We start from the raw sequence: 16,021 nt of genomic DNA, 5'->3' as shown, positions 1-16,021 counted from the left end.
GGCAGATAATGAGATCACTTTCTTTTGCATGTAAACGCTGGAAATAGAAAGCTCTGTAGAGATGTGTATCTGGTTATTTTGCCTTTCCTGGATGTTCTCAGTGTCATCTCCAGTGATATATTCATTTTATACCCCACAAATGTTTTCTCCTTATTCTCAGATATTTTATATTACTGATGGAAACCCAAGAAGCCCAGAAACTTCCAAAAGGGTATTGGTGCTTGTGCAGCAGTGCAGGCACACCAAGCCCCAAGACTGCAGGGATCTTAGGCTGTGAAGGACACAAACGTTTGTTTCCAAGTATTGGTCTGCAGCTTAACTTGATGCACACCTGCCTGTCCAAGTAAGCTTTACACAAATCATCAATATTCAGCACATATCATGCGTAAAACCAAATACCTTGGTACTTTGGTGGTTTGAACATGAATCTATGCAACAACAACAAAAACTAATAATAAATAGTTTTCTGCTATGAGCAACACTGCTTGTTAGTCAAATGGGTCTAAAATGGAAGGAAGTCACACTCTTCTAGGACACCATTTAAATAAAATTTTAAAAAAGCTTTAAAAAGCCACAAAGTAAAGCGTAATGAAGTGTAATTATATTAGCAACCTGCTTCCCCAATCTTTGACAGTCAAAAAAAAATACAAAAAAAACCCCTCCAAACCAAAAAAAAAGAAGAAACAACATCAAACCAAAAAAAAAAGGGCTGCAAAGCCAATTCATCACAAACACAGCTGTCTAGTAAACCTTCCCCTTCCCACCTTCCTAGTAGGAGTTCTTTTTAATAGTACAATAAAACACTCCAAAGCCTCATTGTTATACAGTAGGGATCAAAGTAGAGCCCAATCACTAAATGAATCATTATTTAGCTAGGCAGCACAGCCAAGGAACTGGGCTAGATATCAGAGACTCTCTGCCACTGACCTACTGTCTAAGCTTTGGCAAGGCATTTTTCTTTCCTTGAGTTTCTTGCTTGCTAAAAACAGGAACAACAAAGCTCTGCCTGCCATAGAAGAGGACTTCTAAGACTACTCTCAAGATCTATCTGTGAAAGCGCTATAAATATTATTGTGATCTGTGAAACAACTTTCTACCAGAATGCTAAGGGGAATGTCAGGTGTCTTCAAATAGGGAGTAGGAGAGATCTAACAATACTCAACTTGCAACAGCCCTGAGTTTTACCCAGCAATGGGTAAAAAAAATCTCCTAGAGGAGACACCTCACATGAGCTTTGCAAACAGCACCGTCCCAAATTTCTCATATGCTCATATGCTTCCTCCTTTTTTCCCTTTGCACACCTCATGCAAGGGCATCCCCAGTTTCATTAGTGAGCTTGAGTATCTTGCTTTTCAGTCTCTTGCATTAGTAGAGAGGGGGGAGGCTTGCACTACTGCCAAGCTGTTCACCCCACACTGAGAGGAACGTGTTTGTTTGCTCTATACAGCCCTGGCCACATGAACACCAAAACCTGCCTCTACCCAGCCTCCGACCACTGCATGAGTCCTTCAATGTACCCTCCTATCCTCTGACTAACCACCTTTGAGTTATTTAACATTAGCTCAAATTAATAACTTTCTATGCATCTCTGAAGGAACCAAAAAAGCTGTACATCTTCAGCTGTGGTTATTTTTCTTCTGTTGCCTTCTAAGGGCCAACACTGCTATTGAGGCAGCATCTTGACTTACACCAAAGGGTATGACTTTGAAAAATTGGAAGAGGAAGCTGAAGAACTGGTCCCCCTTTTTGTTTGGTCCTTGGTTCACAAGCGTGTTTCTTTTGACTCAAAGTCATGAAAGGAAGCAATTATACTCCCTATTCAACTAGAAAGTAAGAAGCCACACACTCTGCCTCCACAAGGCCAGTGGAGTGGCATGAAACATTTGGGTAGAGGTCACAAAAATGATGACAGGTGTCTAAAGTGGTTCCACTGCCTCCTGCCATACAGATGTCTATGCAGGTATGTGCAAGGAGCCTTCACTTATCTCCACCTCCTCACTTATCTCCACCTCCTTCCCTGTCTCATCATGACAGGACAGGACCTCCATTACAAACTGATCCTACCACTTCTCAGAAAAGGAAGGTAATGAAGGTACTTCAAGGAGTTAAGATGGCCTTAATCTCATGAAAAGCGTCTTTTGGTCATCTGCAATTCAAGAGCAACATGTGGCTGATCAGACTGACATCATCCATTCTCTTGGCTACTTTATTTCTTTCCCCAACACACTGCCAATGAGATTTTTCTGGTGCTTTGGGGTCATCTTCTTTACTGGAAGTAAGACTAGCAGACATAATTCCATTCTCTTCATCATTCTCTATCAGTTCTCTGTTTTATGCTACCTGGTGTGGACAACAGTGCAGAACAGAGGCCTAAAGCAGCACTTAAATTTTTGGACAAAAAATTACAGAACTGGCCAAGAACTAATATAAACACCTGTTCTTGGTACCTGTTCTGGTTCATGTCTATTTAGTTTACATTCAGAAGGCTGCTTTTATTCATGTCAGCATGGAAGAGGGAACACCGCTAGAGTGAATTTTGCTACTCAGCTCTATACCCTGCACCACAAACCGATGGCCTGGGCATTGCAGGCCTTTCCTCCTGTGCCCTCTGTCCTCTGCTCCCAATCCACACACACGTGACACAGACACCTCCAAGAATTCCTGCAGATCCAGCCACCTCCAGTGACGTATCAACAGTGGTACACATGGTGGGGAAAGTACGGAAGGCCAGAAGAGAAGGCAGGACTAATAATTAGAGGGATGTGGCTTACTATGTTTTGCCAAGCATGCCCCTTAGGGAAGCAATCATCAGGAAATCAATATGGTGCCCCAAAAATCTTTTTTTTTCATGAAGACTACCTTAGGACGAAGTTGAAAACAGAAGCCAGACACACATCTTCTAGAATAATTCTCATTAATTTTGGCTGATTTTTATTTTGTCTCAGAAATTGTACTGAAATACAGGAGCTGCAGCTCACAAAAAAAAAAAAAAAAAAAAGTCCAGATTATGTAAAGATTTCTTTCTGCTGGTTGCTAGCCCCTATAAAACAGCATTCTAAAAATCACCCAGCCAGACATCCTCTCCACATTAAAATACAAAATGGCTTGTATTAGGGTGTACATATCTCTCTCCTGTGTGTGGGTCAGTGACTTCCCTGTTCTGGCCTCCAGGCCTGAGACAATCTGCATCTATTCACAGCAAGGAGTTCCACTTTCAAAAAACCTGAAAGCTAATTTCATCAGCTATCCAGCATCTCCATGTCCATATGAATGGCAAGAAAATGCTATAGCAGTACATGGGCAAAAGCCTAAACTTCCATAGGTAAATAGAGGGATAAACATTCTTTCCTGAAAGCAAACATTCATGGCTTTTTCCCATTCAGACATGCTTGAACCTTTTGTAATTTCCCTGAAGCCTGAACCCACTGCACAATTAATTCCAGATCCCCATTTTAAACCTAATCCCTCTCAAAACAGTAACCTGCATGCAGGTGTGTCTCTGCTTTTTAAAACATAAATGTAAGCCTTCCCCAATTGCATATTATATTGGAGGAATTTTAGGAACAAGCTACTGAAATGAACTAGTTAGATGAGGAAAACTGTCTCTTTTAAAAGGAGTGTCAACAAATGACAATGTTGGCAACTTACTTCGAACAAAAAAATTCTTTCAAGTAACTTCTTATTATGTAATTTACGGTCCTTATGTGTGTTGATTATATAACTGTGCCCTACAATAGTAAAAATGATCATATTAATACACTGGGGAGAAAAAAAATCCACATCTTTTCGTTCGTTTCTTCACAGTGCAAACTAACCAAAACCAGTGGAGCAGCCCTGTGCTTGGAAGAACAAGAAACTTGACCCTTTCTGAACATGCATTTCAATTTTCCAAGAAATCTTCACTCTGTGTCACTTTTCCTGTCTGAACTACTTTCTAAATCATTTTATTTATATTGCATACATTAGTTTTAAAGACCAGACCATGCAAATATTTATTCCTAGGAATACACTCACTGACTTCAGTAAGACCGCTTGCTTTGGTCTAAGTACTGAAGTGTAAGCATTTAAAATTCTCAATTTGCATGTTAGACTGGTTTATGTTTCTTGTGAATTTAAACCTTCTGCCTTCAGTTTATTTTTATTTTTTGAGGGATATCTTTTAACATGTTGAATTAAAAAAGAAAAAGGCAAGCAAAACCTTTCCCTGTTTTACTTGATGCTGCTATAGTTGTACTCAATTCATTAACAAGTGGTTTGCATCCGCTGAGAAGAGCTGTCTGAAATAGCAGTGTCACAGCATTCATCATCATTACATCAGCAGTAGGGAAGTTCATACTGATTGCTATCAGCAACCAGAGTGCCCCAATCAGCGTGCAAGCAAACATAGCATGTTTAATTTTTCAGAAATGACTCTGGGTAGTTAGGGTGTTCATAGGTACTACTTTGATCCACACTACTGGAAGCAGTCTTTGGGGATACAATACATCTTGAATAGCGCAACTGTATGAAAGTGAAAAACACAAGGGGAGGCACGAAGAACAATCAGGAAATTACAGTCTCTCTCAACCAGAAAGGGCCCTTTATCAACTTTATCAACATGGGTTGCACTGTTCCTTGGGATTATTTAAGGATAAAAAAAATGCATCTTGTTCAGCCACATTCAAATGCCAAATTTACATGAGACAATCTTAAGCTACTATATAGGAGCTGTTTCACACTGATTTATATAGGCTTGATTCAGGTACATTTAACTTCCAAAACCCACCTAGATTTCAACATTGCTTTCTATCAAACCCGCTAGCAAAGCTGCACTGACAAAGTTACCCCTGACAGAACCTGATGAAAAATGTTCAGGCGCTCAGACATTTTAAGAAATATTTTCCAACTGTAACATTAACCTCTTGGTATATCTCACCATTTTTGTAATAGCTATAGGAACTAACCTGAATATTTTTAAAATAGTTCTATCCTTTCCCAATTCTTTGTAAGCTAAACCAGAATTCTGCAACCCTCATTAATTACTCCAGGGTAAACTTTATTTGGGTTCTTCCCTGTTGTGACAACTACTCTCAGTAAGACTAAGACCAATATAAACAGCACAAATAGTTTTATAGCCACTTTATATAAAACCACAACAAGCAATAAGGGGGGGGGGGGGGGCGCGGGGAGGTATCTTATACTTCACAATACCTATCTCCATTTCAATTACACGCATGATCTATAAATGCACTAGTTGCTATCTGCGTACATCTAAACCTGTTTTGAAAAAAGAAAAAGAAAGTAAGAAAGAAAGAAAGATCCTGACAAAATCAGATAGGTGGATTCATAGCTTGAAATTGAAAAATACGCTCAGTTAAGGGACACAACACGTATTAATACAATCTTTCCTAATTCATTACCATCTGCTGTCTTTTCCTTGTTACTTTCCTTTGATTTCTTTCCCCCCATAAAGACTGAAAAACAACTAGACCTAAAGCCTGGTTAACGACGATCTGATCTATTCCTGATAGGTTAAATAGCTTGTGGCAACAACAAAGAGGATCACAAACACAAAGGCAATCAGCTAGGCAAAGCAGTGCTATTAGCATCCTTGTGATTAAGATCCTAAGCAAGAAAATATTCTATGGCATACACTGAAGTACTGATTGATTGTAATAGTTGCTCGACTCCAGGGGAATTATACTTGCTTATGTATTTCTGCTACTCAGTTACCTAAAAGTTCTGAAAATATTTAAAACATACACATACAGTAGGATCAGTAAGTGGCACTTTCTACTGAGGCAGCACCTCAGTTGCTTTAAATACACATCAACCACATAGTCTTACAAGTAGATTATATCTACTTTTGTTTTCAGATTTAAAAAGCTGTTAAGTATAACCCCAATTAAATGTTTTCACTATTACTTCAACAGATTAAACTCTGTATCTAAATAAAACAGATTTCTGCCAGGAAATAAATTATTCATTTTCATACTCAGTAAACAGAACTTAATGGATAGCAACACTGAAGGATTCAGGTTGAACTGTCCATCTCCACCTAGTCTATCCCTCACAGAAGCTGCTGTTTGGGAACATGCAACACGAAGCTGAGGGAGACAGAGCCCAAACTTAAAACACATCTCAGTGGCTTTACAAGTCAGATATGATATATCCTCTGAGGTAAAATTTTATAATCAATTCATTGTCTGAGATTCTTTACAATAAGGAACTGAACTTTAAGGAAAAGCAAACAAGCAAATAACCCCACAACCAAAACAAAACAAATAAATCAGGTCATTAACCCTGCATTTAAGCATTTGTTATTTTAATCACATGGTCTTGGGTTTCCTTATTCCTTTTTTGACTCTCTTATGAACTACCCAAATACAATGGAAAGAATAAAGTTTATTTCTTAAAAAATAGAAAGTGCTACATATCTTTCAAGTCTCCGAATACTTTAGTATATTTAGGGAGGGGGGTTGTGTTTAAAACCAGTAATGCACTTACCCAGGAGGAATCAGAACTCCTTCCAATTAAACTGCCTCATATTGCTCAAAAATTCAGAATAAGCTGTGTTACTGCTTGTTTTGCAATCCTACTTGTTCTTGTGCTTCAAATTCTGCAGCAGGAAAAACTAAAAATTATGTCAAAGTAAGATTAGCTGTAAAAGAATTAGCACCGAGGGGTAGAAAAAAAATCTCCTGTGAACTGTACTGTTTGTAGCAATAGGTTACAATGAGGGGCAACACTTCAAACTTCCCTACCAAGTCTATACTCTGCTTTTGCCCTATCTTTTTTCAGGAATTCAGCAGCACTAATTCAAAAAACAAACTTAAGTAACAGTGCAGGGATTTCCTTTGGCAATGCATTCGTTTCATGAAACCTGAATTTTGGTTCATTCATACTCTCAAGATCTGAAATGCCAGGAATATTCTGAGAGAACAGTGAGGGGGACAACAGCAAGACTTGCTGTGTGGATAACACTCTATGACTTCCTTGACTGATACTGTTCCTAGGAATACTTATGGTGACAATACAGGCTGGTTTTATCTTTCCCTTCTTGTCGACAAACAGCTTGGTAAAGCAAATTACAAACCTCTGTAATGGATGTGCTTTGCACCACTTATTTAGTCATGTAAGAAGTCACTACAACTTCCACAGAAAAATGCAGAAGTACTCTAATTTCAGGCAGTGGAGCTCAACATTCCAGTGAAATTACCACTTTCTTCACACATTTTGTTTTATCTCATCAATCCCAACAGATGAAAGTTTCCTTAGAATCAAAACCTGATCTATATATCAATGTCAATCTATACAGGAACTGAGCTCAAGGAAGAATGCATTTAATGTACATCTATTGCAAAGATGTGCCTTCTGTTCCTAACTTATGATATGCAAATGAAAGAAGACTGTATTCCATATTTTACAATTAGCATTTTAAAACAAGATCAAAGGAATCAAGTAGAATGTTTTTGAAAGTGCCATGTTTTGATCACAGTCCCATTCCTGGAAGCCTGTTTATCTCCTCAGCATACTCTCAGGTTAAGGGATGCCTTCATCCAGAATTTCACATTCTAACACAACACAGATGTTTTAACATGTAAAAGAGCTAGGAAAACTCCATATACCCACGAAGAACTTCAAGTGTGAAAAGTACTTTATAAAACTTTATCTTCAGCTTTTACAGTTTACTTTAGGTTTTACACCTGTCTCATAACGGCAGGAAAACTGCGTCATGATTCCTTCGCGTTTTTGTAACTTGACAAAACACAACAGCACAACTCTGAACTGCTGCATTACAAATGCACAATCCACTTCACGATCAACTAACCTTGTTAAAATAGTGTAACCACAGAATTATACAGCTATATTATTTTCGTAGAAAAAACATCCACAGTGAATTGAAGAGCCAAGCAAAACCTCACCGAACCATGTCCTGATAGTTAAGAATCCATAGTGCTAGGATTTCATTTTAATATACATGGTTCAGAACAGCGTATTGAACTGACACTAACTTGATCTGTGTTTCTGACTCTTCAGTTTCAGGTATTCATAAATCTTATCTAGTAAAGGCTTCATTCTTTGGGCAGCTGGATGATGTATTCTTTACACACAGCTGATTTTCTTGACATTAACAGATTTGTATGCAAAGAAAACAGTGTCATACAAAGCAGCAAACACTACTGGGGGAGGTTCAGCTCTAAACCACCAAAAGGTCTGTTTGGTACTTTACTCTGAACTAAATATCAGATATCAAAAAAACACAGCAGCATTTTGAGCATGAATAACGAAAGAATAAATTTTTTTTAAAAGGCTTAATCATCTTGATAATCTGTGTAAAAAATAACTTGACATTTGAGTGGCAACTTCAGCTAAGAAAATTATTCAATCAGATCTCCTTGTAGTGGATTCTGATATTATCAGTTCTGACACCCAGCAACTAATTAGACACAAACACATTCTGTCCCAATTACTTTGTCCCTTGCTGTAATCTAAGTAACCTCGCAGGGGTTTTTAACATCACTGTATTACCTCGTTTTTTATTTTGTTCTTAAAGAGAGAGAAACCAACTCTTCAGATCAGCAGCCAATTTAATACACTTTCAAGGTAAGGCAGGTACAATTTATATGTACAGAGTACACCACAACAAAACCACAGTATGATGCCAGCACAATCTTTAAGAAAGTTTTCCCCTAAATCTCTGCAGAAAGCAGCCTTAAAAGAAAGCAGGGATTATCGTGAGCTGGAAGCTAGGGAGGGGACTTACCTCAAAAGCAGCCAAGCGGAAATCAGAGCAGTAATTCTACCAGTCGGCAGAGTACACTTTTAGAGCTATAATGGTGCGAAGAAGTGCTGGGCAGCATTGCCTGAAGGCAGCACTAATACACTGCTGACTAATGACTGGGCCATGCGGACAATGAATTTGGGGGTTGAAAACTAACAGAAACCGTGCAGTACCTTGACAAATGGGCTTTCAAAATTTCATTCACTGAATAACCTTTAAGCACAAAATTGGCTCAAGTTCTCTTGGGAACAATATGACACATGTTGTTGGACAATAAGTATTTTCCTTTTTAATTAAAACTATTGCACCGAATACATAAACATTATTACAGTGAATAAAATATAAGAGTTAACTATTTAGCACCTAGAAAAGACCAGACTCAGAACGTGCAATGCCATACGTTCAGAAGGGTCAATGAATGCCAGGTTAACCACCTGATTCACTGAAATTCATTCTTGGCAGAATATATTTTCCCTTTTTTTGAGAAGTAAAGGAGAAGGAGAACTTCAAAGGTATGTTTAATGAACTGCTACAAACACAATTGGTTAAAAGAGGCTCAGAAATTATGTACTAAAAGCTGCATTGTGCTTAGAATTACAACTGAAAAAGTCTCTTTTTAAAGAGCCCAGTCAAAGTCAAGCCTCATAAAACAAATCAAGCCTCGTATAAACTTTGTCACCTTGTGTACTGACAAACACATTAAAACAACAGAATCCCTCTTTAAAAGAGCTCCTTTTTTCCAGTGCAACTCGACTTCTAATTTGAAAATAGCAATTTTGGCTCTTTTTACAGACAAGATGAAATACCTAAAGTGTCCCTAAATTAATAAGTACCACTTGCCATAGACAGCATCGCCCTTAGCAGCTCCTAAAAACTTCAGAAAAGGATCTTAAAACAGGAAGCTTAGTGAGCTCATAAAACTGTTGTTGGAGCCAGGAACACATAGCATATTTAATCTGCAAACTGTGAGAGTCTACAATGATTTCAGCAAGATCTGAGGCATGCCCTCAAGGTTTGCTGGGATCTGGGATTAGGGAGTTGATAAGAACCCTCTACTGCCCATGGACATGTTTTTCTTCTGCAGTTAAACACAAATGCATAGAGACGTTTGACTGCTGCTTGGTGTTACTGCTCAAGTTATATAAAAGCTTTGCAGCTCCTTTTGCTGTCAATATATCAAAGTTTAAAAAAAATCATCAAAGTGTGAAATTTCATTTAAAGTCTGCCAGTCTACAGCTCTATTTCACAGACCTATCAAATAAAAGTAAAGATGAAAAATGCACTGAAAGAACTTGAAAAGTTTGCAGCAGCACCCATGCCCTATTTTTGTTTATTCTGTCTCATTTTATTTGATTTTAAAGTATAACAAATCAATTCCCTTATAAAAATGACAAAGTATAAAAGGAGGATGTCTATAAAACTTGTGGTTAAAAGACAACTTGAAATCATTATTACAGCTGAACCTTTTGTTGAATAAAAAGCTTCCTCTGTAGCCATTTTAGCATTTTAATTGCCTAACTGCAACTTGGCAGAAAATACCTTGAATCTTCCAAAACAACCAGAATTACTACAGAATATGAGTGCCAGAAAAACTAAAGCATTCTTCAAAGTATTCTTTAGCCAGGGATTTACAACAATTGCATAAAGAAGAAAAGCCTGACTTTTAAGGTAATCTACTATAGTCTAAAAGCATTAACATTCCATTACTAAGGTTTTCCTGAGGATTTCATGACTCGTTGATTCACTTTTCCTTCAAGTCTGCTTTTTCTTTGTACATTACTGTCTCCATATAGTTGAACACATGCAACACTGATCATTAAAATGCCTCTTTCCATAACTCCAAATAAACCCTGCTTTAATAGCCCTCAAATTCCTTATTTATCAGGCAAAGATGACTAACTTTTCACTAACACTCTACAACATAAAAATATGCCATTCCTTCCTTTAATATGCAGGATGAAATTCAAACACACTACAGGAGTGCAGGTAATTAAATAGCTTTCCCCAAAACAAGGCAGAAAGAGTAACTGAAACTTTCATGGGTCAGTATCAATGCATACATTTATCTTGTTAAAAATTCAAGTTATCTGCAAGGTGAACAAATTATATTGATATCTCCAAACTTGAGTATTTTGGTTTTTCCAACAACTATTCAGAAAAAAAAATCATTTATAACCATTGATACTTTAATTTCTCAGCTACAAACTGTTTTTGTGTTTGAAAATGAACAATCTTTCACAACTGATGATTACGTATAGCAGTAAAACACTGTCTTGGCCACTGAACACCTTCTCAAGCCAAAAATGTTACTCCACTTAGGCAGGAAAATGCAGGTGATGTCTTTGTTTTGCAGTACTTCTACAGAAAAGCTTTGGAAAACAACATGTCCTGCTGAAAACCATATGCTATTATCAGAATGCAAGAGTGCATTCATTTGGGCACCTTAAGCCATAGTTTTGCTTCCACTGCTGCTTAAAAAAATACACATAAACTGAGAGAGTATTTTTCTTACTCATTCTTTCTACTCATTCAAAATCACATAATCCTGCTTTTAAAGAAATAATCTCCCATCATTAAAATAGCCTTCTCTCATAGTTACTATTATTTATGCTCTTAGAATTGGGCTATACACAAAACTGAAAGTATTTACATACTAGCTAGTTATACCCAAACCTTCATTATATAAACAAACTCTCAAGAGGCTGCCTACAGTTTACATTGCTAAACTGATTCACCATTACTTTTAATATATATTTCCACAACTGAAATACAGTGGTGTGAACACAGCAGTTTTTACATTTTAAGATTACTTTACTTTTAAAACACTGCATTCGTCTTCCTTCAAAATAATCATGACATATATAATTAAGAAACTGTCAGATCATTATTAATTTTTAATAGAGGACCTAAATGAAATAATTATAGGAATCAATCAGTGAGGCACATTTCCAAATTACAATGCAATTGCACAAATATTCAAACTACTTAAGGCCAGTTCTGGCACATTTCAATCCATAATTTCATTGAACACCACACCAAAAACTATTTTGTAACACAGAGAAACATACTGATTTCTCACTATTCCAGTCAAACGATTTCAAAAAAGATACCTACATCACACAGAGAGAGAGAGGCAGCCATGCCCTCCTAAAAATGTTTGTTGGTTTAATCAGCCACATATCTCAAGGCCTCTGGAAAATTTCACTTCCAAGTTTTTCTGTAGCACGCACACAAAAGAAATGAAGTCTGCACGCTGAAGCTTTAAAAAATCATGTTTATTGAGGCTTGGAAATGAAGCGGGAAGTAGCAGGGGTGCGACGATGATGAGCATTTTGCAGTGGGTTGCTACTTAATGCTCCTTTAGTGAAGTAGCCTCTAAAACATGACACTGTGTATCAAACGGACAGCTATCCGTACCTCTGACTAAAAGGCTCTTTGAGATCCGTACAGTCCATCATTTCAAACTGAAGTGGCAGCTGGAAAATGTGGAACAGCTGGCAAGGAGCTGGGAGAAAATCTTTTACATAAATATATCTACATACAAACTGGCAGAAGGCCACGGACACCGTGCCCGGAGGACCGGATCAAAACTACGCACCAGAGGGTTAAAAACAAAACTGGGGAGTGAGATGGGGAGCGGGGGGCGTGTGTTTCCTTTTACCTTTTCTCTTCACGTGGTGCGCGGGTTGGGGAGCGGGCGCTAGCAGCTGCGAGCCGGCGGGCCCGTCCGAAGACGCGGGAATTGTGCCAACAGCCCACCGACTTCACGGGACAATCGGAACCGCGGCGGACACGCTCTGCTCCCTCCCTCCAAAGTTGGGCGGCGCACGGCCGGGCCGCGGTGCCGGGCCGGGGCGGCTCCGAGGAGCTCCCGGGGACAGCCTCCCCGCTCCTCCCGCCCGGCCTCGGCTGGGCCCGTCCCGCCGCCCCGCTCCCAGCCTGACCCCGTGCCAGCGGCGGGGCGGAGCGGGCCGAGCGCTGCTCTGCTTAGAGAGGCGCCGGCAGCCCCGCGCCCCCCTCTCGACCGGGACCCGACCGTCCCCTTCCTCGCAGGGAGCAGCCGGCAGAGAACGACGGCCCCCCCGGGCGCCCCTCCGCCCCGCCAGATTTGACAGCGGATTCTCCCCCGCTCCTCTCGCCTTTCCCCCTGAGAAGTTTGTGCCGGCCTCCCGCTGCACGGGCGTGAAAACGCCTGGGAGTCGCTCAGGGAGTTGGGGCGAGGAGAAAGAAGGGGGTGGAAATAAAACAGCAGCTGTCGCCCGCACATCGGCAGCTCCGCCGCGGGACGTGCCCGGCCGAGCCCGGCCCGGAGCGGGGACTGCCCCCGCCTCGCCCCGCACCCCGCGCCCTCGGCCCCCTCGCTCCGTGACAGCCATTTTGGGGGTTAGACACCTCGGTCCCCCCTGCCCCCGCCTCCAAGTTAGGGAAGCGGGAAAGGGGCCGGGAGCCGGGCCGGAGCGCTGGGAGACGACAAGAAAGTGGCCCGGAGTAGAGCCAGGGGAACAAAGAACTTCTAGCCCAAGTGGGTACGTACCTGCCGCCGCTGCCGCCGAGCCCCCGCGCTGCCCATGGGCGAGGGCCGGGGCCGCCGGCTCGTCCCCGCGCTGCTCCCCCGCCGCCGCGGCTAGCGGGGCCAGCCCCCGTCGAGGCCGGCGGGCATCCCGCGGGGCAGGGGGACGGGACGAGACACAGGCGGGACGGGGGCGACAGAGGAGGGCCGGCGGGTGTTGTTGGTGGTTGTTTTATCCCTGCCTGCCTCCCGCGGGGAGCAGCCCGCGCCTCTGCCTCCGTGTGGGGGTGTGTGTGCGCGGGTCCGACATCAGTTTCAGTGATCTTGTAATCTGATCCCTTCTGACTCACTCGCACTGACTGACATTTCTGATTTGGTTCAACAAAAAGAGCGGGGGGGGGGAGGAGAAAAAAGGAGAAAAAGAAGAAAAAGAAGAGAGGGAGCAAAAGAAAAGAAAAAACATATATCCCCAAATCCACCGCCCGGTACCAAACAGTTTTCGTAGGGAAGGGGGGACCCCTCTGTCCCGTCCCGTGCCCCCCGTCCCCTCCAGCCCCGCCGCCGCCCCGCATGGTTTTGGCTCGGCGCAGCCACCGAAGGAGGGGAACAAACACATCGCGCCGAGGTACTCACGTGTCGGAAAAGTTGTCCCTCTCGCTTTTCTCCGTCTCGCGCGCTCCTCTCCGCCGCCTCCTTCAAGTTTTACAGATGTTGCAGGGCTTCTCGTCGTCGCCGCCCCCTCCTTCCAGCGCAGCCCTCTGGATCAGAGCAGGGGAAAGGCTCTTTAGGGATAACTCCCGATTCAAACACCCTCCGCTAAACTTCCCCCTTCCCTCCCCTTCCTCCGAGCGGCGGAGAGGGCTCCGCTCTCCTTCCCCTCTTCCCTCCGCCTGTTCGGGACGCGGCTGGCTGCTGCCCGGGGAGCGGGGCCGCTTGCCTGGGGGAGCGGCGGAGGGCTGCGCCCCGGGGTGCGGGTCGGGCCGCGGCCTGCCGGGCTGCGACGCGCGCTCTCGGCATGACACCCCCGCTCCCCCCTTCCTCCTCCTCCTCCTCCACCCCCGCCATCCCCCCGGCCCGGCCCGGCCCGCCCCGGCGGCGGCCCACGGGCGGCGACACCCCGCCCACAGCCAGGAGGCAGCGCGGGGCGACGGCGGGCCCCCCCGGAGCGGCCCCTCCGCCTCGGGTCGCGCTTCCTCCCTCTCCCTCCTCTCTCGCTCCATCCTTCAGCTCAGCCTGCATCTGCAGCCCCGTTTCCCGCGCACCCATGCCTTGGACACCCCTTTCTCCCTCCCGCCAAAAATTCAGGGCTTTTGGGGGGAAGACGTGCCCCCCGGGTGGGTTTTCTCTGTGTGCTGCGGCTTCTGGGCTCGCGTTTGCTCTGGCGCCGCAGCCTGACTTGACTGAAGGACTTCAAGGAAAGTTTCACCTAAGCCATGTGACACTGAAAAATAGCTCGTTGGGGGGAAAAAATACAAGTGCTTGGGCATCGGGAAGGGTGGCGGTGATGCGTCGCCTGCTCCTCCTTTCCCAGCCTACCTGCCAGCCTCCCCAGCACCCTGCCAGGCTGCTCTGGCCTTCACACTACAAAACAAGGCTCTCCGCTGCCTCCCTCTTTGGCCCTCATCTCCGTTCTTCCCCCGGGCTCCTTGCGAGCAGGTTTCCCACAGCAATGCACGCTGCGGTTCAGAAATAGCAGGAACCAGGATGGCACTTGTTCCCGTATCTCCATCCTTCGGGAAATGATACGTCCTGACAAGACACCTTGCCTTTTTCTAGTTCTGCAGATTGCTCCCCTGATATTAAAGTCTGAGAAACCGTAAACGAACATTACCACAACCATTTTCCATCAAGTCACAAGGTGGGACTGCCTCTCACGAAAAGTATATATATATATTTAAGTTGTTGCCATCACAATGTCAAATACTTCATATACACCTTTGTTCATAACCTGGCTCACAACACTGCCAAGTAAAGATTTGTTACTGATATATACAATTTAACAAGGTACCCGGGCTCGGGCTGCCCTAAGCATTTGGGAAGTCCCAAAAAAATTAGTGGTTCTTGAAAAAAAAGATATGTTTGCTGATGAAAATGAAAGACTGGTTTTGATGCTGTGCATTTCATAAAGCTTCCCTTAGTCTCACTATGGAACATGTTAATTTTATTACAAAACAAAGCTGCAGGTATTTATGGTTTGAGGTGACTTGGTCCATGAGATTTTTAGAAACAGAAGGCAATTTTATCTGACTCAAAGGGCTACTTCAACCCTAATTTCCTCAGACTAACTGGTTTGGAGTTGTTTTTCACCTGGAAATCTTTTCTGGGTGCAAAGAAGTAGCTTTGGAGAGATGCCTATGGATGTCCCTGGCACAGACTAATTGCCCTGGCAATCCCAGGGATGCCTATTTGTGTGCAGGTTTTACAGCACCAGGTCAGCACATGCTGGCTTTCAGGGCAGACACAGTAGTCAGATGCTTTCACACTGAGTGAGAGGTGCACAACATCCAAGCTGCCACGCACACACGTGCACTGTTAGAGGCGGGCACCAGGACAGGATGAGAGCCTGTGCCCTGGTGCGATGCCTCTGTAGCCAGCGATTTCACAGCACACCAAGGGACAAATCTGCCCCTGCTTAGAAGGAGCAGCCCTTGGTTGCCCAAGCGATTGTGCTGACAGGCATAGCGCTACGCAGGGAGGAGGCATGTGCAACACCAGGATCTGAATACCAGTATGAAGAGTTGATATTC

The sequence above is a fragment of the Coloeus monedula genome (assembly GCF_965178545.1).
Source record: "Coloeus monedula genome assembly, chromosome: 1".
NCBI lineage: Eukaryota > Metazoa > Chordata > Aves > Passeriformes > Corvidae > Coloeus > Coloeus monedula.
Note: the sequence above shows the minus strand (reverse complement) of the source record.